Here is a 23485-nt window from a genome sequence, read left to right as displayed (position 1 = left end):
CCAGGAACCGGGCTCCCTCCACTGTTTCGAAACTTTTCTCTGACACCCGAGTGGCCAGTGACAAGCATTGCCCTCCTCAACATAGGATACAGAGAAGAGGAGACCCCTCAGAGGTTGTCACCTCAACTGTGCACATTGGGCCAGTATATCATTGTGAAATATTTATGTCGAAGCTTTTTTTGGGAAGCGGATGTGAAGGCAAGGTGCAGAACAGAGCGCCGTTATACGGGAAAGCTGCTAAAGACGACGTTGAATGAATAGGAGAGAATGGTCTCTCTTTTGGGTTACGGTCCCAATATGCACCTGTTGTGCCATTCTCTTGCATTGCTCGGCAGTTTTTCCACAGGAGTATTCAGCTTTTCATCTGGCGTGTGGCAGGCACGTTTGAGAATGACGTCAGAAGATCTTCACTGCTGTCGTGTCATATGCTGTTGTGCAGACATATCGTCGATGTGCAAATATAAACTCTGTCTAAATTCCCACATTCTGTTTTTCGAACTGTGATTTCGCTCAGAATCACTAATTTTCAAAACTCACAATATTCAAACTTTAACAAATTGCTCATAAAAATGATTAGTGAACACCTGGAAGAAATTCTTCCAAACTTACCTGGGGAATTTCGCTTTGAGGGGTCTTGAACTTTAAGTGGAAGGAAGGGACATTTGCCTCGAGGCTGTTTAATGTGGAGATGTGTTCTCCATGTAAACTGGTCGGAGTTAACCATCCCAGCGCTTCCCGATGCAGGGCTGTCTGACCCCCAGGGAGGTTTACTTGTAGCAACTCGAGTGAATCCAGAGAGGGAGCAGATTCTGCAAAGGTGCTCAAATACTTTCTATCTCTATTTTAGGTATTTTCCTTGTGTATTCCCTCAGTTTGGCACGTATGCAGTTTGCACCCTGGAAAATGACTGCTTTTTTCCTCATGTTCACAATTAAAAGTGTAGTTTCTCATGGAACTGAGCCGCATTGAAAGGATTGTCATATTGATATATATATATATATATATATATATGTACACGTATTTAGTTTAAGATTAGATTAGATTTGAATTAAGTTTTCCTCTAAACACACCTGAGCCTATCTGGCTGCATGAGGGATTTCAGGTTTCTGTGTGCTGGGTATTATGTGATTAGCAGGCATCTGGCAAACTACAGGAACTGCCACCTATGTTATGTTCGTTTAAGTATACTGCCAACGATCACTTATTTTGTGATTTTTTTTCCAGGAAGACGTGCCGAAAGAAATCTGAAAACAAATGATACATCAAGTTCTAACAGAGCCGCTTGATTCATTGGGACTTGAATATCAGCAACCATTCCAATCAAGAAGACATGGTTGCTTTTGTTTGCTTGAGAGATTTTGGACACTGGTGTGGCAGGAAGAACACTGAGACACCGAGTGAGGGAGATTCAGTGCGCTGACTGTGAAAAGTGCTTCACACCATTTACTCAGCTTGGGGGAATCAAAGTCTCATCCCTGACGGTGGGGATAGTCTATGTCCCCGTTCTGATTGTAATTTCAAACCCAGACCAACACAAGGAAAGCTCCCCCAATGGAGAAATTTTGGAAATGTGGGGACTGAGGGAAAGGATTCCCTTTCCCATCCGTGTTGGAAACCCACAGACGTATTCACAGCGGGAAGAGGCCATTCATCTGCTCGGTGTGCAGGAAGGGCTTCAGTCGGATCAGCCATCTGGAGACGCACCAGTGGGTCCACAATTGAGAGAAGCCATTCACATGCCCCATGTACGGGAGGGGGTTCACTCAGTCAGCTGCACTGCTGACCCACCAGTGGGTCCGCACCGGAGTGAGGCCGTTCACCTGCTGTCAGTGCCGGAAGGACTTCACCTGCTCCTCCCACCTGTGGAGGCACCAGCGCGTTCACGTGCCATCGCAGTGGGGGGGGGTGGAGGAAGGAGCGATGGCCGAGCGCCACGAACAACCCAGCTCTGGGGACTCCCAGGTTCGAATCCCGTCGCGGCAGATGGCAGAATTGGGATTCGGTCAGTAATCTGGACTTCAGAATCTAAGGATGAAACCGTTTTTAGAGGGCAAAAACCCATCTGATTCATTCATGTCCTTTTCAGTGATGGAAACTGCCGTTGCGCGAAAGGATTCACTCAGTCGTCCCAGCTGCATGCTTTACCCGGCTGTACGAAGGATCCAGTTACAAAGAGACAACTCAACTGACCAAAAATAAAGAAAGTGTGGTTGGGGGAGTGGGGGTGAGTGTGCGCACTTTGAGCTTGAGGTGCTTTTTTTTTTAAGAAAAGCTACTTTTTGTACGCCTTGTGATGTGGAGATCTGAAGCTGTAACAAAGTTGGGTCGCAGTAAAGGTTACCTGAACTTACTGCCAGGCTTAAACTATTTCAGAATCCTGAAGAGGAGTTGTTGGACTCGAAATTTTAACTCTGCTTTCTCTCCACAGATGCTTCCAGTCCTGCTGAGTTTTTCCCGTGTTCTCAGTTTTTGTTTCAGATTTCCAGCATCCACAGTTCTTTGTCTTATTTATCAAATTCAATTCTAGCCCTTCACAAGTGTCTGGAACTTCATCTCCCTGATCTACAAACTGTTCACTTACCCTAGAAATGACCGCTACCTCCTTATCAAAGTAGACCCCTTGGTTGCAAAATGATTGTTCAATTCTGTGACCAAAATTATTGCATTCGTAATTACTTACACCAGGGACTCTCAATATCTCAGGCCAGAGCACAGCTAGATTATTTCAGACAGTACATTTATGTGATTTGATGCAATTCCCTATTCCTTACTTTGCCAGCGTGTTGCTGGGAATGGAGGGTTTGAATTAAGAAGAAGCTGGGACATTTTTCCAACAGAGCCGAGCAAGTTGACAGATAACTTTATCGAGATTTTTAAAAACAGGAGAGGTATAGATAAGGTGTCATTTCCAGGAGGCTCAGAATATTTTGTTGCTCCAGAAGGTGTAAAAGGGGGTCAAAGCTTCAACAGAAATCGAGCAGAGCTGAGAACAGACAACATTTAACTCTGTGGGAACAGGGAGATCAGAGGACAGAGAAATCAGGACCTGAAATCCGAGCTGACACCAGACTACCATGTTATCAGTGCTTTGATTAGCAGTGCCCACCCTCTACCTTTACTGAGCCTCTCACTCGACTTGAATGCCACATCTCCCCTCGATATTCTGGATCCAATCCTTGTCATTCTGAAGCCATATCTCTGTAAGGAGTCTCAGATCATAATTATTCTCTTCAATGTGTGCAGTCAATTAATTCGCTTTTTTTACAATGCAGCTTTTAGTTTTATTTTTTGTGATGGTGAGAATCCAGTTTTGATTGCTAGTACATTTATTCTCCTTGTCCCTTTCTCTCATTCTCTGGTGTTTGGTTTCCACATCACTACATTGCTCACTGCTCTTGATTTCGATTGGCTATGCTAAATTGCCTAGTGTCCAGGGATGTGCAGGTTAGGTGGGTTGACCATGGGAAACGCAGGGTTATCGTTTCAAAGTAATAGAAGGAGTAGGCCATTTGGCCCATCGACCCTGCTCCGCCATTCATTACAATCATGGCGGATCGATCAATAGTCTCAGCTCCTCCTAATTGCATTATCCCAACTTCCCTTAATTCCCTTACCACGCAAAAAAAACCCATCCAACAGTGTCTTAATGAAGCTGCCTCGACTGCTGCTTTGAGCACAGAATTCCATTAATTTACCATTAACCACATAGGTCCTGCCCTGAGTTGCCTCATCAAAATGCAACAGCTCATATTTGTCTAAATTAAACTCCATCCACTACTCCTTGGCCCATCGGCTCATCTGATCAATTATAATTTATATTAAACTTTCTTTCCTAACTTACTCCCTAAAAGCTGAAAATCTCCATCCCACACTCTCACCCTCCATTCTCACTTTGTTGAGTCTAATCACGGATGTCCTCATCCTGAAGGGTTTGATTCATGCTGATTAACAGGTCCACATTCAAGGGAGATCTAACTGAAACGTACAGAACATTGAACGGCCTGGACAGAGTGGACATTGGGAAGATGTTTTCATTGGGAGGAGAGACTAATACCCATGGGCATAGCCTTAGCATAAAGGGAGAATGGAGATTAGGAGAAACTTCTTTAGCCAGAGAGTGGTGAATCTATGGAATTCATTGTCACAGAAAACTGTGGAGGCCAGGTCACTGCGTATGTTGAACATTGTGGTAGAGATGTACAGCATAGAAACAGACTGTTTGGTCCAACTTGTCCATGCTGACCAACTATCACAACCCAATCTAGTCCCACCTGACAGCACACGGCCCCATATCCCTCCAAACCCTTCCTATTCATACACCTACCCAAATGCCTTTTAAATGTTGCAATCGTACTAGCCTTCAACACTTCCTCTGGCAGATCATTCAATAAACGTACCATTCTCTGCGTCAAAAAGTTGCCCCTTAGATCTCTTTTGTATCTTTCCCCTCTAACGCGAAACCCATGCCCTCTCCTTCTGGACACCCCCACCCCAGGAAACGACTTTGTTTATTAATCCTATCCATGCCCCTCATGATTTTATACACGTACAGTTACGACGTTCAAAAGACATTTGGATAAGTACATGAATACGAAAGGTTGGAAGGGTTATGGGCCAAACACTGGTAGGTGGGACGAGTTTAGTTTGAGAACATACTCAGCATGGACTCGTTGGATGAAGGGTCTGTTCAGTACTGTCTGACTCTGTGACTAATCTGTACTGGTCTTAAAACCATTTTCTTACCTTCCCCTATAAGCATCCACTTCTTTGTTGTTCAAAACTCAGATGAACTTCGCCTTGAATATGTTCAATGACCCCACTTCTGAACTCAATTCCTCTTCGTAATATACCACTTGCCTTGCTCATTGCCTGCTGCATCTGCCCGACAGCTGGCATTGACTGGTGTGGAGGGACTCTGAGACCCCTTAGTACATCCATACATCATTCCTGATGAAGGGCTTGTGCCCGAAACGTTCACTGTCCTGCTCCTCAGATGCTGCCTGACCTGTTGTGCTTTTCCAGTGCCACATTTTTCGACTTTCACCTCTAGTCCTCACTTTCTCCACATTCCAATATATAATCATTTTAACAATGCACTGCTTTTTTTTTAAACAGCAAAGGCTATAACTTCACATTGCGGAACTGCACTTGCTATGTGTTTGCCAATTGAGACACAGACCTGGACCAACTTCGGGAAGAGGCAAAAGACTGAGTTCTGAACAAAAACCGTAGCACACTCAAAACGTCGGCTCTGTTTCCCTTTCCACGGATGCTGCTCGACCCGTTGGCTTTCTGCAGGATTCGCTGTGTTTGTTCGACACAAATGCTGCTTTCCATTAAAGAACTTCAATCCCTGTCCTCTGGTAACTGACCCTAGTCAGTGGCAATAGGTTCTTCTGATCATTAACCTGCCCATTCACACCACGTCTTCTCCCATCATTGCCAACAGCCCCTGGAAATCTCCAGTTAACCTTCTTTGCTCCAAAGAGAACATTCCCAAACCTGGGATTGGAAATTGCTCATCCCTGGACATGATGCAAATGTTACAATGGGGAAGAGGTTTTGTCAAAGTATTGTCAGTTAGCAGGTGGAAAAATGTTCAGGAAGTAAAACAGAAATCCCAGTCTCCAGCTTTGTGAATCTTTCGAAACTCTTTGGGAAGTGGAATTAGAGGAGAATGAAGGATGAACTGACGGACTGAGCAGAGACAGTCCAGACACCATCCCCTTGTTTAAGAGGCTGATTGACTCTGATATTCTCGGGACCTGAACTGACCCGAGACATTGAAAGAATTCTCTGCACATCAGGAATTCAAACCCCTTCTCGGCTCGGCGCCAATGAGAAAATTCAGGAAGAGGCAAAACACTGAAAGGTTCGGAGGGCGATGGCCCCGGTGGTGGAGAGCTCGTTCCTCGTGACATGGATGTGCCTGCAGATGGTGGGATCAGGCTGTCCCCATGTCTCCACAATGAATGTCCAAGGCTTTATTATGGAAAGTAAAACTGATAGAAGACAATGGTAATTTTGGGCGGGGCGGGTTGAATTATGAATTTATTAGTAGGTTCCTCAAAGACACTGTGCAAGCAGGTCTTGCACCTGTCTCTGTGGCGCAATTGGTCAGCGCGTTCGGCTGTTAACCGAAAGGTTGGTGGTTCGAGACCACCCAGGGTCGGCGTGTTCCTTGTTCTCGCTCCTACCGCTTTCTTGGCTGCGAAAGTGCACGTTTTTAATGGTGTCAGGAAAATGTTTCCCAAACGGAAATCTATTCCACTGAGGCAGCACAAAGGGGTTTCTGAATTGATTGAATTTCGAACATAAATGACTGCGGATGCTGAGAATTCGAGACAGAAAGCGAAACTGCTGGAGAAACTCAGCAGGTTTGGCTGGACCTGGATGAGGAAAAAAACGAGTTCTGAAATGTTGTCTCTGATTCTCTTTCCACGGATGCTGCCTGACCTGCGGAGTTGCTCCTGCAATTTCTGTTTTTGTTTTTAACTGAACGTCCATTTCATCTACCGGGATGAAACACGCAGACTCGCCATTTGCAGATATTTAACCCTTTCGAAACCTGAGAAGTGATTGAATTCAAACAAACTCTGCAAGGATTCACTTTTTGTCAGCTCCACAGGCAGAGAGACCTGGGAAATGAAGCTGTCGGTGTGGTTCTGTATTGGTGGGCCGAGTGGTGAATGCGATGGACATGAAATCCATTGCGGTTTCCCCACGCAGGTGTGATCCCTGCCGACTACAGTTGAGAAACAACGTCAAAAAGAAAGGGAGATTGCTCCACGGTTTTTTTAAAGATGCAAATCAGTGGAGGGGTTGAAGTATTTCAATCACATTGGGACTGGTCGGGAATTTGTAGCCCACTGCCTGTCAGGGTGGAACAAGCAGATACCCACAGAGCTGCTATTGAGGCGATGAGCCAAGAGTTTGGAAATGAGATCGAACAGTGAGGGGCGTGAAGTCGTAATCGAAGTTAAGCAGGCACCTGAGGACAAAAGTGTTTTATTTGCCAGTGAAAGATACTGCTTCAGAAAGTTGGGACTATGGAAGGGAAGCAGTGACGGTGATTATCTTTGGCTGTTCCTCTTGTGAATGTTCCCATTGCTGCGCATGTCCGTGTTAACGTCAGAACTCTGCAGCATGGCGGTGTCAGGTCCGCACAGGGCCAGGGGCGCAATGGATGACGCATCTGACTCCACCTACCTGTTTGAAATGCAGCTCACAGCTTCTTCACACACCCCAATTAATCTTTCTCATTGTCCTGAAGCCGGCATACGGTTTGAATTCCCGAACTGCGGGAATGAGACTCTTTTCACTGTGTCGCGTCAGTAAGTGTCCCTGAGAACATCAGAGTCAAGTCACAGCGCTGTCAGAGGAGGGGGAGCTGAAATAGTCCCTCACGCTGCTCATGGGCACATTTCACTTTCCCCAACTCACCGCCCCAACCACTGTGGCTCTTGGGAGTGGAAAGGGAAGAAACACCAAAACCCAGTCTCAGCTTTGTAAATCTTCAGGAAATAAGAAAACTGTACATCCCTTCGGGTCTTCCATCCTGGGCTGACAGCCTTGATTTTAAATGGCTGTCCAGTCAGTGCCAATTCGTTTTGGCTAAAAAAAATCTTCCTTTTCTCATCCCAGCATTTCTTGCTACAGAGAACTGTGTGGCAGAGTTCATGTATATATTTCCTTGTATGGTATTTTGTAAATTACATTCGTTTGCTGGTTGTTTGTATCGGGTTTTTCAGGTTCATTAGCCGCTGTTTAAGTGTGTTGGGAGGTTTGTGGGCGACCATGATGCTGAGAGGGTTGAGTTGTCTGGACATCATTTCCCAGATGTCTTTAATGTAAAGTAATGTGGCTAAGGTTTCTGTAGACGTTGTGTCTGCTTGTGTCAGTTTGTTGATGTGAAATCGGCACACTGGGTTTATTGGGTAGGCAAAAGTGAGGACTGCAGATGCTGGAAACCAGAGTTTAGATCAGAGTGGTGCTGGAAAAGCACAGCAGGTCAGACAGCTTCCGAGGATCAGGAAAATCGATGTTTCGGGCAAAAGCCCTTCATCAGGAATAGAGGCAGGACCCCTCCAGGGTGGAGAGATAAATTAGGGGTGGGGTGTGCTGGGCCAAAGGTAGCAAAAAGTACAATAGGTGAATGGGGGTGGGGATGGAGGTGACATATCAGAGAACAGGGTGGTGCGGATAGGTGGGGAGGGAGATTGGCAGGTAGGACAGGTCATGAGGACAGCGCTGAGCTGGAAGGTTGGAACTGAGGTAAGGTGGGGGGAGGGGAAATGAGGAAACTGGTGCAGACCACATTGATGTCCTGGGGATGAATGTATCTGAGGCAGAAGTTGGGACGTTCTTCCTCCAGGCATCGGGTGGGGAGGGAGCGGCGATGGAGGAGGCCCAGGACATGCATGTCCCTGGCAGAGTGGGAGGGGAGGTTGAAATGTTGGGCCACAGGGAGCTGGGGTTGATTGTTGCGGGTGTCCTGGAGATGTTCCCTCAAACGCTGTGACTTGACTCTGCGATGGGGCTCCAGTCTCCCCAATGTAGAGGAGACCGCATCGGGAGCAATGGATACACGAAATGACATTGGTGTTCGCCTTCTTCCTTCCGTGACCCGGGTTCGACTTCCGGGCAGGAAAGTAATTTTCAGGAGAGCTGTCAAACTTCTCCCGTATCCCTGGTGGTCTAGTGGTTAGGATTCAGCGCTTTCATCGCTGCGGCCCGGGTTCGATTCCCGGTCAGGGAATCATTTTTCAGTGTGTTGCATGGATATCCATTCTCCTTAAAAGCGCTGGACAGTTACTTATTTGTCTTCGTAGTGACTGGGTGCTACAGTGTGTCGTGTTTCGTTGAAATAGTGCCCTCGTTCAGATTTGTTTGTATGCGTAGGGATGATTACTTCTGTAGCGAAATACTTGGTTCGCGTGTGGTGTTTTCCTGTAGAGGCTGTTTTGATTTTACCATTGACTGTTCGGTCTACTGTGACATCTAGAAATGGCACTTTGTTGTTGTTCTCCTCTTTTGTGAATTTTATGCCAGTAAGGAGATTGTTGATGGTGTTATACGTTTCCTCTAATTTGTTTCATTTTTTGATGACAGAAGTGTTTCATCGGTATTTCGTTGATTTATTTGTAGGGCTTGTTACTGAATATAAAGTGGGTGGTAACCACGAGGTTGACAGTGTTATCTTTGCTGATGAAGTTGGTGCTGTGTTTTTGTCTTTAGTTCTTCGAGTAGTGTCTTCAGTTTTCTTTGGTCACGTTGATGTTAATGGATGTGAACAGGGCTGTTATGTCAAAGGACAACATTACTCCATCCTCTTCTATCTTCGTGTCTTTGGTGTTCAGGAATTCTTGGATGGAGTAAATGGAGTGGCATGAATCTTCGACTTGGTGTTTTAGTCCTCAGTGGAGGCCTTTGACGAGTGTGTATATTGGTGTTCCAAGTAGTGAGACTATGGCCTGGGGGGCTCTTGGTTTGAAAAAGAGGAGAACAACAATAAACTGCCATTCTTAGATGTCACAGTAGAGCGAACAGTCAACGGGGAACTTCAAACTGGCATCTACAGAAAAACAACATACACAAACCAAATACTTAACCACAGAAGCAATCATCCCAACACCCACAAAAGAAGCTGCATCAGGAGATTATTTCAACGAGCCACTACATACTGCAGCACAGAGAAACTACGAAGAGCTCAAGAGAAATAAGTATATGGTGCATTGAGGGAGAACGTGTCCCCAATAAACCCATTCCGCCGATTTCTCATTGATGCTTTCAAGCTGACTCTCAAAAATTCGGTTTGAACCTCCATTCTTTCCTCTTTGTTTTTTGTGGGTTTTGAAAGCTTTCCCAATCCTCTGACTGAGTATTGGAGTTGGGAAGTTATGTTGTGGTTGTACAGGACATTGGTTAGACCACTTTTAGAATATTGCGTGCAATTCTGGTCTCCCTCCTATCACAAGGATATTGTGAAATTTGAAAGGGTTCTGAAGCACCAAGAGGTCCACAGAGGGGAAGCGGCCCTTCTGCTGCCCTGAGTATGGGAAGGCCTTCAATGATTCTGCTGCCCTGCTGACGCACCAGTTGGCCCACACCGGGGAAGGCTGTTCTCCGGCCCCAAGTGCAAGATGGCCTTCAGCAGGTCTTCCCACCTGCTGAGACACCAGTGGGTCCATACTGAGAGGCCGTTCTTCTGCCCCAACTGCAGGAGGGGCATTGCTCTTTCCTCCGACCTACTGGCCCATTGGTGTGTCCACATGGTGGAGAGGTAGTTCAGTTGCCGTATGTGCAGGAAGGCCTTCAGCAATTCCTCTGCCCTGCTGAGGCACCTGTCCATCCACACTGGGGAGAACCGTTCTCCTGCGCCGAATGTGGGAAGTTCTTTACCTGCTCCTCCACACTGCTGAATCACCAGCTGGACCACACGGGGGTTTTGGGGGGGGGACAGTGGAGGAGGGGGGAGGCCATTCTGCTGCCCTCAGTGCGGGAAGGCCTTCAGCAATTCCTCCACCCTACTGAAGCACCAATGTGCCCACACCAGGGAGATGCCCTCCAGCTGGCCCGAGTGTGGGAAGAGGTTCATGTTTTCGTACAACTTGCGGAAGCACCAGCGGAGGCACCAGTGCTCCCAGCAATCAGATCCCACCGGTGACGCTGCCTTCGGTCACCTCCCAGGACTGAACCTCCTGCCAGTTCTGACAGTGGGTGCAGTGGGAGAGTAGGTGGGCTGTTTTTCTTTTCTGCTGGACTGCAATTGCCTCCCCCACACCCCACAATCACAACTCCATGGGGGCTCAGGGTTAGCACTGCTGCCTCATGGCACCAGGAACCCAGGAATAATTCCACCCTTGGGGTCTGTGTGCAAGTTATGGAGGGTAGGAAAATGGATCTGAGTGGGTTAGTCTTCGGAAGATCAGTGCAGATGTGTTCGGCTGAAGGACTTGTTTCCACATTGTGGGAGTTCTATGATTCTATGAGCTTTGCCTTCAGTGGATACTGCTGCTCATTGAGCCCGGGACTGCACATTGCCAATGAAATGATCCAGAGAAACCGAAGACCGCAAGACCATCGGAGAAGAGGTTAGGCCATTCGGCCTACTCTGCCATTCGTTAGTAAGAAAAGTATTGGATGAGATGAGCTACACTGCGGAAACAGGCCATTCGTCCCAACAAGTCCACACCGACCCCCCCGAAGATTAACCCATCCTGACCCATTTCCCTCTGATTAATGTACCTAACTCTATGGGCAATTAAGCATGACCCATCCACATGACCTGCACATCTTTGGTTTATGGAAGAAAACAGGATCACAGAGAGAAAACCTACGCAGACACTGGGAGAAAGTGCAAATTCCTCACAGATAGTCACCCAAGGCTGGAATCAAACCTGGGCCCCTGGTGCTATGAGGCTGCAGTGGTTACCACTGAGCCACTACATATTGCAACCCGAAGTTGGCAAGTAGGAGCTTGGGAGAATACAGCAAGCTAGGCAGCACCAGAATGTGGAGTAGTCAGCATTTTGGGTATTAACCCTTCTTCAGGACTGAAACGTTGACTTCTCCATGAGAAACGATTCACAGGAATGTTGCTGGGGGTTGGAGGGTTTGAGCTACAGGGAGAGGCTGAATAGCGTGGGGCTGTTTTCACTGGAGCATCGGAGGCAGAGAGGTGACCTAATAGCGGTTATAAAATCATGAGGGGCATGGACAGGGTAATAGACAATGTCCTTTCCTTGGGGTGGGGGAGTCCAGAACGAGAGGGCATAAGTTTAGGGTAAGAGGCGAAATATATTAAAGGGACAACTTCTTCATGCAGAGGGTGGTACATATATGAAATGAGCTGCCAGAGTATATGGGTCAGGTGCTGTCAAATGGGAGTGGATTAATTTAGGATATCAGGTCAGCATGGACAAGTTGGAACAAAGGGTCTGTTTCCTTGCTGTACGTGTCTCTGACTACTGGTCCTGATGTAAGTTTAAAATAGAGTCCAAGTAACTTTGAACAGTTCAATCTTGTTGAGCTCACCTCCTGAAAAGTTTCAGATGAATCCCTCTGAGAGATACTGTTTAAACATGCTGAGTTGGACAAAGTATCCCATCAAGTTCAACACAAACCCAGAGTTGAAGAAGTCAGAAGTCAGAACACCAAGGGGACCAAAACTGATCACAATATTCCAGGTGCAGCCTCATCAACGTCCTGTATAACTACAACATAACTTGCCAACATCTGTACTCAATTCCCTAACTGATGAAGGCCAGTGTGCTGAAACCTTTCTTCACTGCCTTGTGTACTGATGTTATCAGAGATATAGGACCTACTTTAAACTGATCCACGATCCAGCTGCTGGGAGCACAGAAGTAGAGTAGTGCTGCGTGAGTGTGCTGGGTCGATAACCCAGAGGTCGATGGGTAAAAACCATGTGATGCTATTGCTCAATGTCTCTGTAAGCTGCTTTCATATACAAAGGTTCTGTGCATCTGGTTCCCAAAGCTTCTTCAGTGGAGGCGTGGCCGCTGGAGCCCAGGCGTTCAACAACCCCCCGGAGCTGGAGGAAGTTCCGAGCTCCAAGAAGCGGGGGGTAAGGCTGGAAGCAGGATTTGCTCAAGGCTTGTATTTTTAACTCATTTTAATGGTACCTACTGTATGGGGCTATGGTTTACATTAAAACGGAGGATCATATCAGAGTGTTTATATTTAGCAGTGGTAGTTGGTAAAATGCACTCTCTGGAGGAGCACTTTCTATGATGCTGCATTTCTTGCCTTCTGCCCTTACCCCATTTCTTATCTCCCATCTTGATTTTATATTTTTTTGGTCAAATTTAATTTCATATTAATCAGACTTGCGATTCACTGTGTGCTATTAATTTGTTTGTTTGAATATTGTAAGTCAAAATTAATGGTGTCATGTCATTTCTGATGTCAGAGTTTGACATTGAATGTGCAGATGTGAATATCAGTAAGTTGTGAAAATAAATCAAGAACTTGTGGTTTTTAACAAAAAGAGCAGTTCACTGATATTCATGGCATCGTCTCATTTGGGTGTGATGATTCAAATCTGACCAACAAACCGTTTCATGCAGTCACCCAATTGAATAAAAAAATTCTTTAATTTAATTAAAGAAAATAACTCTGGCAAGCTAAGATTTATGCAATCTATTTATAAGATTATGTCCATTGCTCCCAATATGGTCCCATCCACATTGAGGAAACTGCACGCCAACTAGCGGAACATTTCAGGGAACAACTCTGGGACTCTAAATCTAACCGACACACCGCCCTGTGGCGGAACACTTTAACTCCCCCTTCCATTCCACCAAGGACATGCAAGTCCTGGGCCTCCTCCACTGCCAAACTCTTGCTACCTGACACTTGTAGGAAAACACCTCAACTTCTGCTTTAGGACCCTCCAACCACATGGTATCAATGCAGATTTCATCCGTTTCCTTATTTCCTCTCCCCCACCTTGTCCCAGATCCAACCTTCCAATTTGACACCAACCTCTTGACCTGTCATGTGGCTGTTCCTGATGAAGGGCTTTTGCCCGAAACGTTGATTTCGCTGCTCGGATGCTGCCTGAACTGCTGTGCTCTTCCAGCACCACTAATCCAGTATCTTGACCTGTCATACCTGTCCACCTTGCTTCTCACCTATTTGCTCCACCCTCATCTCTGACCTATCACCATCAATCCCTACCTCCATCTAACTATTGCACTCCCAGCTGCCTTCCCTCCAGCCCCACTTCCTTCCCATTTATCTCTCAGCCCCCTTGGGCCACCCTTTATTCCTGATGAAGAGCTTCTGCTCTAAACCAAGACTGTGATGAAGCAACATCCTCAACAAATAGGAAATAGCTCCCAAGTCAGATTTCATTCCCTCTTCTGTTTCCCAGTTCTTTCAGAAATAAGGAATGTCTTTTTCTTCCACTAGAAAGTGGTCTTCCACTTTGCGCTGTCTGAAGTGTTATCCCTCACCACTCCTTCAGCCACCTTTTAAGAATCCTTTCAACCTGTTTTTCTGACAATTGTGGAGGTGACCAAAAGCAAACATTTCACTTCTCCTCAATGTCCCATTTCTCCTCCTATGAGCCATTTTGTCATGTTGTCTCTGTTACAAACAGCCAAGTGCACTTGGTTTCTGAATTGAAATTTGGCCATTGAAGTGAACAGGATTAATATTTATCGATAGCTAGCTGTGTTTGCACTAACTGTAATTATCCACCAATATGACGTCTTTTGTTCCACCAAAACTGGAAACAATGATCTGTGCTTATATTGCAGTCGGATATAGAAAATTATCCCAGCGATCTTCACGTTATTATAGTTTACTGAGGCCATAACATCATTACGTGGCAGTTTGATGTGACTAAAACCTGGATGGGAATCTCTAGATTATGTTGTTAAAATATCGGTATAATGTTATTCACACTGCGCTGGCACCAACTAAACGAAGCGGCTGTGTGTTTAAATACCGTAATGAACAGTTTGTGTTCGACTTCTCACATTGCGGGGAGCTGAGCATTTACCCAAACAATGGGCACACCACCTCCCTGACACAGTGTTCACAACTCAAACTGACAGCAAAGATTCACGTGTGAAAGTTTCCGCAAAGAAAATTTGACACGACCGATATACGGAAAGAACGTACTCATTTCTTGATTTGAAATGTAAGAAGTTGAGTGTAGTGAGCCAGACATGATTTGAACAAGGAACCTTCTGATCTGGAGTCAGACACGCTACCGTTGCGCCACAAGCTCACGGACAGCTGATGACCTCTATTCATGCTTAAGGGAAGTGATCGCACTACAATAATTTTACGTTCAAGTCTGTTCTGTTTCTCCCCCTTCTCTTCCAAGGGTTGGGCTTGTCTTTCGATTTGCAGAAGTTGAGATGCTCTGGATGCTGTGATCCAGGGCAAACACAGGCTGGAGGACCTTCGGCGTAGAAATAGTGACGAGCATGTACGGTTATGTCAAGCTACAGGAGAACAAAATTGTGGCTCTACTCTTTTTTTTCCCGACTGGCATTTGACCACTTAAAATCTGTCAATAACAGCAGCATCTCCAGAGCATACTGCACATGCTCCTCGGTGTCAGCAAGGTCTGTGCGGGTTAGCCGGTGTCAGCAAAAACTGCATGCTCGGCGCTGTCCCCGGAAACGACTCACGATCTTCATGGACCAATGGAGAGCATTGTCGGACTGGAAGGAAACTTATCCTCCTGCCAATCAGAGCCCCCTTACTGTCTGAATGTGGAAGGTGGACCATGTCCTTCTGAAGCTGCTGCTGTTCCTCTCTCTGTAAATGAAGATTGAGCTTCACCCCAAACTGTAACTTCCTTCCTTTGTCCAACATCTGTGAGTATGGCACTCTTTTCTCACCCTCTTTTTCCATTTATTTTTCATTCGGGGCTTCAGTTGTTGACTTGCAGCAACTGAAACGGAAGAGAGTGAATCCGGGGGGCGGGGCAGACTCTGGAAATGTTGGAGAAATTACTACTGCAGATGCTGAAGATCAGAGTCGAGAGTGTGGTGTTGGAAAAGCACAACAGGTCAGGCAGCATCAAAGGAGGGTATGAAGGAACAGAGACTTTCAGCTTCTGTGGAATGAGAGAAAGAGTTCATTATAAATTAGCATTGATCAGATAGGCCAATGGGAGATGGAGTTTAATTTAGAGAAATACATTTTGGTCAAGCAATCCAGGCAGGACTGACTGGGGAGTGTTGCAGAATAAAGAGACCTTGGAGTGCAGGTTCATACTTCATTGAAAATGGAGCCTCAGGTAGACAGAATAGTGAAGGCAGTGTTTGGTATGCTTTCCATTATTGGTCACAGCATTGAGTATGGGAGTTGGGAGTTTGGGAGTTGGCTGTGCAGGACATTGGTTAAGCCACATTTGAAATGCTGCATCCACTTCTTGTCTCCTTTCTATCGGAAAGATGTTGTGAAACTTTGAAAAGGATCAGAAAAGATTTACAAGGCTGTTGCCAGAGTTGGAGGGTTTCAATAGACAATAGACAATAGACGCAGGAGTAGGCCATTTAGCCCTTCGAGCCTGTACCGCCATTCAATATGATCATGGCTGATCATTCCTAATCAGTATCCTCTTCCTGCCTTATCTCCATAACCCTTGATTCCACTATCTCTGAGAGCTCTCTCCAACTCTTCCTTAAATGAATCCAGAGACTGGGCCTCCACTGCCCTCTGGGGCAGAGCATTCCACACAGCCACCACTCTCTGGGTGAAGACGTTTCTCCTCATCTCTGTCCTAAATGGTCTACCCCGTATTTTTAAGCTGTGTCCTCTGGTTCGGCACTCACCCATCAACAGAAACATGTTTCCTGCTGCCAGTGTCCAATCCTTTCATAATCTTATGTGTCTCAAACAGATCCCCTCTCAGGCTTCTAAGCTCAAGGGTAAACAAGACCAGTCGCTCCAGTCGTTCAGTGTGAGGTAATCCCGCCATTCCAGGAATTGACCTCGTGAACCTACGCTGCACTCCCTCAATAGCCAGAATGTCTTTCCTCAAATTTGGAGACCAGAACTGCACACAGTACTCCAGGTGTGGTCTCACCATGACCCTGTACAGCTGCAGAAGCACCTCTTTGCTTCTATACTCAATCCCTCTTATTATGAAGGCCAGCATACTATTAGCCTTCTTCACTACCTGCTGTACCTGCATGCTTGCCTTCATTGACTGGTGTACAACAACACCCAGATCTCTCTGTACTGCCCCTTTCAGCTCCAAGGAGAGGCTGAGTAAGCCAGGGATATTTTTTCTCTGGAGGGTCAGAGGTTGAGGGGTGACCTTATAGAGGTTTATAAAATTATGAAGGTCATGGATAGGATAAATAGACAAGGTTGTTTCCCTGGAGAGTCAGTGGGGGGGGGGGGGGGGGTGGGGGGGTGCGGGGGAAGAGACTGGAGACTAGAGACATAGGTTTTCAGTGAGAGGGGAAACATATAAGAGTTCTGAGGGGCAACTTTCCCACGCAGAGTGTGGAGCATTTAAGGAGTAAGCTGCCAGAGGAAGTGGTGGACACTCATACAATCGCAACATTTAAAAGGCATCTGGATGGGTTTATGAATAGGAAGGGTTTGGAGGGATATGGGTCAGGTGCTGGCAAGTGGGACTAGATTGGATTAGGATATCTGCTCCGCATGGACAGGTTCGAGTGAAGGGTCTTTTTCTAAGTTATACATCTATGACTCTATTTGATTACAGATGCTGCTCCTCTCTCTGAATGAAGATTGAGCGTCACTCCAGACTGTAACTTTCTTCCTCTGGCCAACATCTGAGTACAATACTCTCTTTTATCAACCACGTTTTCAATTTTTTTTCATTCTGGGGTTCAATTGTTGACTTGCAGCAACTGAATGGAAAGGGAGTGAATCCAGGGAGGGGACAGACTGTGTCTCGATTGACAATGTAGACAGTCAGAAGGCTGGAAGAAGACAGCAAGCCAGGCAGCATCAGGAGGTGGAGAAGTCTACGTTTCAAGTGTTTCTTCAGGAAGGGGGATGGGTGTAGGACAAGATGCAGATAAAGGGGTGCCGGTAGCAAGGTGTTGAAGTGGGAATTGGTGAAGACAGAGGGTACAACCTGATGGTCGATGGGAGGAAGGAATCTGGTTGGTGGCAGGGAAGAGTGAATAGGAGGGGCAGAGGCCGTGAAGGGAGTTGGGGGATGGAGAACTCCATGTGGAAGATGAGGTGTTGTGGATTGGATCGTTGTGGCAATGAAGGAGGCCAAAGCTGGTCATGTCAGAAAGGGAGAGGGAAGAGGAATTAAAATGGGTGGTGACTGGGACATCTGGTCAGCCTCTGCAGACCCTCTTGCCCTTCCTTGTTTTCGCAAAATGCAACCCCTGGCTTTTATCCACACCTCTCTTATGCACATACTCTCTGACACATACACATCCCCAATACTCCACCTCGCACAGGGTGATACTCCATAACACTCACTTCACCAAGCAAGCACACATGCAAAAACATACTCATGCACAAACTCACATGGAGACACCTGTGCTGCCCTGCATAGTTTGCAGAAATCTCTCTTCTCTTCAGAGAATCCCCACAGTGTGGAAGCAGGTTACTCGACCCAACGAGTCCACCCGACCCTCCAGAAAGTAACTTCCCTACCCCCATTTCTCTCCATTCATCCCTGACTAATGCACCTTACCTGGACATCCCTGGGCACTATGGGTAATTTGAGCATGGCCAATCCACCCTAACCTGGACAAAGTTAAAAATCACATAACACCAAGCTATTTGGAAGCACTGACTTTCGGCACGAAACTCTTTCATCAAGTGGTTGTGAAGAATAAGATCATAAGGGTCAGAATTTATGGAAAAACATTTCAGTGGCAGGACACTGTAATGATATATTGAACAAACCTGGATTGTTAAGTCTTTCATCTTTTCAAATGGGTTGCAGGCATCATTAATATGTAAATCTCCAACTTTCTGTAAGGCACTTCTCAACATAACTTAAGGTTTTGTAACAAAAGATGACATCTCAGCTCAGACAATGCATTAAATGTGAGGTCAGAGTCCAAACCTTGAATCAAACTGATTCTATTTCCAAAGTCAAATTTACAAAATATTATATGTATTGACTGCCTGCAAATTGTGCATTTTTAAGCAAAATAGGATGTATCTGCAAATAAAAATTCACCCCCATGGACTTCTGTGTGTATGCGCGCATGACAGAAAGAAAGTCTACTTACGTGCAGTACATGTCTATCTCTATTTGATAAGATGCTTCATTTCTGGTGAAAATATTGTCAATCATAGCTGGGTAATAACAGTTAGATGTAAGGGAGAGAGGATCCTCAAGTTGGGCACAATCAGAATCCTGGGAGAGCCCTATTTCTGGTTTGCTTCCTAATGAACAGACATTAAGCACTAGCACCTATTTATTTCTCATGTTGTTGTTGTTTCATTTTTTCTTGTCTGATTCCCTGCTATGACTATACTTTTGTGTCTGGTTGGTTGAGAGACTGGGAAATTGTGCATTGGACTTTGATTGACTTACTGAATAATTTATTGTTCCAGAAGGTGTAAAAAAAAAGGGGGTGGGGGTAAAAGCTTCAGCAGAAATCCAGTAGAGCTGAGAACAGATTGACATCTTATTCTGTGGGAACAGTGAAATCAGAGGACAGAGAAATGAGGACATGAAATCAGAGCAAACACCAGACTACCCTGTGGTCAGTGCTTTGATTAGCCATGGCAACCCTCTACCTTTACCGAGCTTCCCATTTGACTACCCCCTCGATATTCAGGATCCAATCCTTGTCATCCTGAAGCCATGTTTCTGTGAGGAGCCTCAGATCATAATTATTCTCTTCAATGTGTGCAGACAATTCATTTACTTTTGTTACAGTGCAGCACACATGTTGAAACACCACTTTTTGTTTCCATTTTTGTGATCATTCAGAATCCAGTTTTGATTGCTGGTATATTTACTCTCCTTGTCCCTTTCTATCATTCTCAGATGTTAATTTCCCACATCAATACATTGCTCACCAGTCTTGATTTGGATTGACCAGGGTAAATTGCCCATCATGTCCAGGGATGTGCAGGTTAGCTGGGTTAGTCATGGGAAAGGCAGGGTTATAGTTTCATAGTAATACAAGCAGGAGTAAGCCATTTGGCCCATCCAGCCTGATCCGCCATTCATTAAGATAATGGTAAAACTATCTATCGTCTCAGCTCCTCCTCCCTGCATTATCCAACTATTCTTAATTAAGCTACCATGTAAAAACCTAACCAACTGTGTCTTCAATATACTTAATGAGGCTGTCTCTACTGCTTCCTTGGGCAGAGAATTCCATAGATTGACTACTATCCAGGAAAAATAGTTCCTCCTCATCTCTGTCCAAAATCCAGTCCTCCAAATTATGTGGCCTAGTCTCATCCACCAGCAGAAATGTCTGGATAGTGTAGGGTTTCATCCCTACAGTGCAATGAATTCCCAGTTTCCACCAAAGTCCCCTACATAACTGGATATTAAATCTACCGACATCTAGGTGGATAGACTGGGACTTTTCTCACTGCAGCACAGGAGGTTGAGAGGTAACCTTAGAGATTTATAAAATCATGAGGGGGGTAGATGAGGTGAATGGTGGGTGTCATTCCCCACATGTGGGGATTTTAAGAATGGAGAGCAAACTTTGAAGGTGAGAGGAGAAAGATTTTAAAAAGACTTGAGGGGCAGCATTTTTTTAAAAAAGAGAGTGCTTTGTGTGTGGAATGAACATCCCGACACAGTAGTGGATGCAGGTAAAGTAACAACAGTTAAAAGACATTTGGATAAGTACATGAATAGGAAAGGTTCAGAGGGATATGGGCCAAACACAGGCAGGTGTGACTAGTTCAGTTTGAGAACATAGTCAGCATGGATTAGTTGGACTGAAGGGTCTGTTTCTATGCTATATGACTCTATAACTGTTCTGTACTGGTCTTAAAAGCCATTTTCTCACCTTCCCCCATAAACATCCTCCTCTTTGTAGTTCAAAAATCAGATGAACTCCACCTTGAATATATTCAATAATTCCCTAACTGTATGCAGGCATCCCCACTTCTGAACTCAATTCCACTTGCGAATATACCACTTGCATTGCTCGCTGCACCTAACAACTGGCATTGACTGTTGTGGAAGGACGCTGAGGCCCCTTTGTACATCCACACGTCATTCCTGATGAAGGGCCCGTGCCCGAAACGTCAACTCTCCTGCTCGTCGAATGTTGACTGAGCATTTCCAGCACTACACTTTTCGACTCTGATCTCGAGCATCTGCTGTCCTCACTTTCTCCATATCCCAATATGTCACCATTTAAACAATGCACCTCTTTTCTGCATTTTTTTAACACCGCAAAGGCTCTAACTTCACATTGGGGTATTGTATTTGCCATGTGTTTGCCAATTGTAGTCTTCGGGGGACAGAGGGTAAACATGGGGAATGGTTCGCCGAGAGTCACAGCTGGGTCTGCAGAGGCCGACCTGACCTCCCAATCAACACCCATTTTAATTCCCCTTCCCACTCCCTTTCTGACATGACCATCTTAGGCCGCCTCCATTGCCACAACAAACCAAACTACAAATTGGAGGAACACCACCACATCTTCCACCTGGGCAGCCTACAGCCTGGAGGACTCAACACTGAGTTTTCCAATTTCAAATTACCTCCTTCCCCACACCCCAAATCCCTTCCCAGGCTCATTCCCACCCCTCCCTGCCACCAACCAGATTCCTTTCTCCCAGTGACCAGTTTGTACTCTCTACCTGTCTCCACCTATCCCCAATTCACCACGCTGCTCCCAGCACACCCTTGTTCTGCAGCTCTCCCAACACCCACCCCCAGTCCTGAACAAGGGTGACACCCAAAGCAAGGAACTTGTGCAATGCTCATTGACATAGAGGAACGTATGCAATATGCTCAGTGGTGCTGCTGGTATTATTGACAGATTCTGAAGTGTCCAAATGCCAATAGGAGAAAAAAAAGGTAGAAATTTCTTCTGTCGTTTCCCTAGTGTAGGGGGTGAAGGTCTGCACTAGAGAGCCTCGGTTCAGGGTGAGAGCAGAAAGATATAAAAGGTACCTAAGGGGCAACGTTTCCATGCAGAGGGTGGTGCGTGAATGGGATGAGCTGCCCGAGGAAGTGGTGGAGGCTGCTACAGTTAAAGCCCTTAAAAGGTCTCTGGATGGGTCTATGTACAGGAAGGGTTTAGAGGCAGATGAGCCAAGTGCTGGCAAGTGGGACTGGATTAATTTAGGATATCTGGTTGGCATGGACGGGTTGGCCCGAAGGGTCTGTTTCCGTGCTGTACATCTCTACCATTCTAAATAATAAAATGTATACTTTGATAAATTACAAACTATATCCATGTTAATAAGACTTAGTACACCACACACTTCACTAACCATTCTCAACAGGGTCCTACCCCTTCAATGACTGAGGAACATCCGCCTCCAGAATGGTCACCGGCTCCTACCTGCTGTACAGCCGGGCGGTGTGGCCGTGACACAGCAGCTGCACCAGGAAGGCGGCGGTGCCCAGTGACGGGTGTCTGCCCCGGGGCCGCACGGCGCCATTTTCCTAACGGACGCCCCTTCCCCGCTCGAGCGACTTCTCCTCCCAACCGCCTTCACCCCCGCGTGACGTCAGCTCAGGGGGGTGGGCGGGGCCGGGGGAGCCTCACCGTCACCAAGTAACAGCCACCTCGCGCTACAACTGCTGCTCCCTGAAGCGGGAAATCTGCATTTTAAAAGGTACCTGGACATTTAACCGGCTATTTCAGCAAATAGATTGAAATGGACAAGATTACATTTCAAATGGATATCTTAATTGCGCTTAGACGAACACAACACATTTAAAGGGCATAACTACATTTGAAGGGACATTTTTATATTTAAAAAGACACGTTGAAATCTCATAATTAAAAGTACATGGTAATATTTAGAAAGCATGACCATGTTTGAAATAGTGCAGCCACTTTATAGGAAAAGGGATTTGGGCTGGGGCGCGGGGGAAGATTTAATTTTTAAGAAAGTAAGCAAGTTATTACGATTTGGAATGATCTTGAAGGGGTGATGGCACCAGTAAGTGGCAAACCTTAAATCAAAATTCTTGAAAAGAAAATGATTCCAGATATATGCGGATGCAGGGAAATAATTCACAAAAGAGCCATTACAAATTTATGGAGCAAACAAAATCCTTTTGAGATATAAATGGGAGCATCAATATTTAAATAGGAATTCCAATTTTTGTTCTCCCAAAATCTGTCTTGTCGGGGTGCAGTGTAAACCAGCACAATTTGTTATGCCACAGTAGGCCTTGCAACTCAACCTCATTGTGTCCTCACCCAATATTCATATCTGTGTGCTTAGCAGTCAAGGGAAAGAGGGGATGATGAAACATACTGGTTTTGCCAGTGATGCTCACGTTCCATGAACAAATAAAACAGATCATGGTGCTGCCATCACTGCATGTGTCAGAATTAAATGATCAGAAAAATTCTGAACTCACTACAAACAGTTTGTGCACAATGCAGTTATTTCTACTTATTTTGATTGTAATTTAGTCTGTACCAAATTAAGAGCAGCCTTGGTTTACGTTTCACTGGCAATTCTACATGTTGACTTTCTATTATCACAATCTCTTTAATTTAAATACATATAAAAAAATTAATCTTCAGATTGTTCACAACTGAATGACATTCCAGACTGAAAATTCACAGCCTAAAAAATGTTTTGGCATTTGATGAAGTTATTTGGGCAATAGCAATAGCAAATGAAATATCAAAGAAATACAAAGTTATGAGGAGGGATACATATCTTGTTGAACCAAGCACAATGGCAGTGCAGAGAATTTCAAAAATGCACAATAAATATTCACAGTGTACCCCTTATTCAACTCATTTCAGAATTTCAAATTGTGTTTGAGGCAATTCAATGGCAAATGGCAACATTTGTTTGT

At 45.5% G+C, this 23485-nt stretch overlaps 2 protein-coding genes, 1 long non-coding RNA gene and 2 other non-coding genes across 5 annotated transcripts in view; 3 read left to right on the top strand and 2 right to left on the bottom strand.

The window, feature by feature from the left end:
* LOC140460630 (uncharacterized) overlaps nucleotides 1-23485 on the top strand; it is a 569010-nt gene that overhangs the window by 52828 nt on the left and 492697 nt on the right. The window lies entirely within an intron of this gene.
* The window catches only part of LOC140460632 (uncharacterized), a 1198404-nt gene that overhangs the window by 883947 nt on the left and 290972 nt on the right, over nucleotides 1-23485 (bottom strand). The gene's annotated exons all lie outside the window — the stretch shown is intronic.
* Nucleotides 6099-6172, top strand: trnan-guu (transfer RNA asparagine (anticodon GUU)). The gene has a single exon. It is a non-coding gene; the product is annotated as a tRNA-Asn (tRNA).
* trnae-uuc (transfer RNA glutamic acid (anticodon UUC)) lies at nucleotides 8687-8758 on the top strand. Its single transcript has one exon. It is a non-coding gene; the product is annotated as a tRNA-Glu (tRNA).
* LOC140460635 (uncharacterized) lies at nucleotides 13100-13816 on the bottom strand. The gene is made up of 2 exons (XR_011954254.1): nucleotides 13630-13816; nucleotides 13100-13517 (listed from the first exon to the last, which is right to left on the bottom strand). It is a non-coding gene; the product is annotated as an uncharacterized lncRNA (long non-coding RNA).

This window comes from Chiloscyllium punctatum, chromosome 36, assembly GCF_047496795.1.
Source record: "Chiloscyllium punctatum isolate Juve2018m chromosome 36, sChiPun1.3, whole genome shotgun sequence".
In the NCBI taxonomy this organism is placed as follows: domain Eukaryota; kingdom Metazoa; phylum Chordata; class Chondrichthyes; order Orectolobiformes; family Hemiscylliidae; genus Chiloscyllium; species Chiloscyllium punctatum.
The sequence above is the reverse complement of the archived record's forward strand: the minus strand, read 5'-3'. Positions and strand labels throughout refer to the sequence as shown.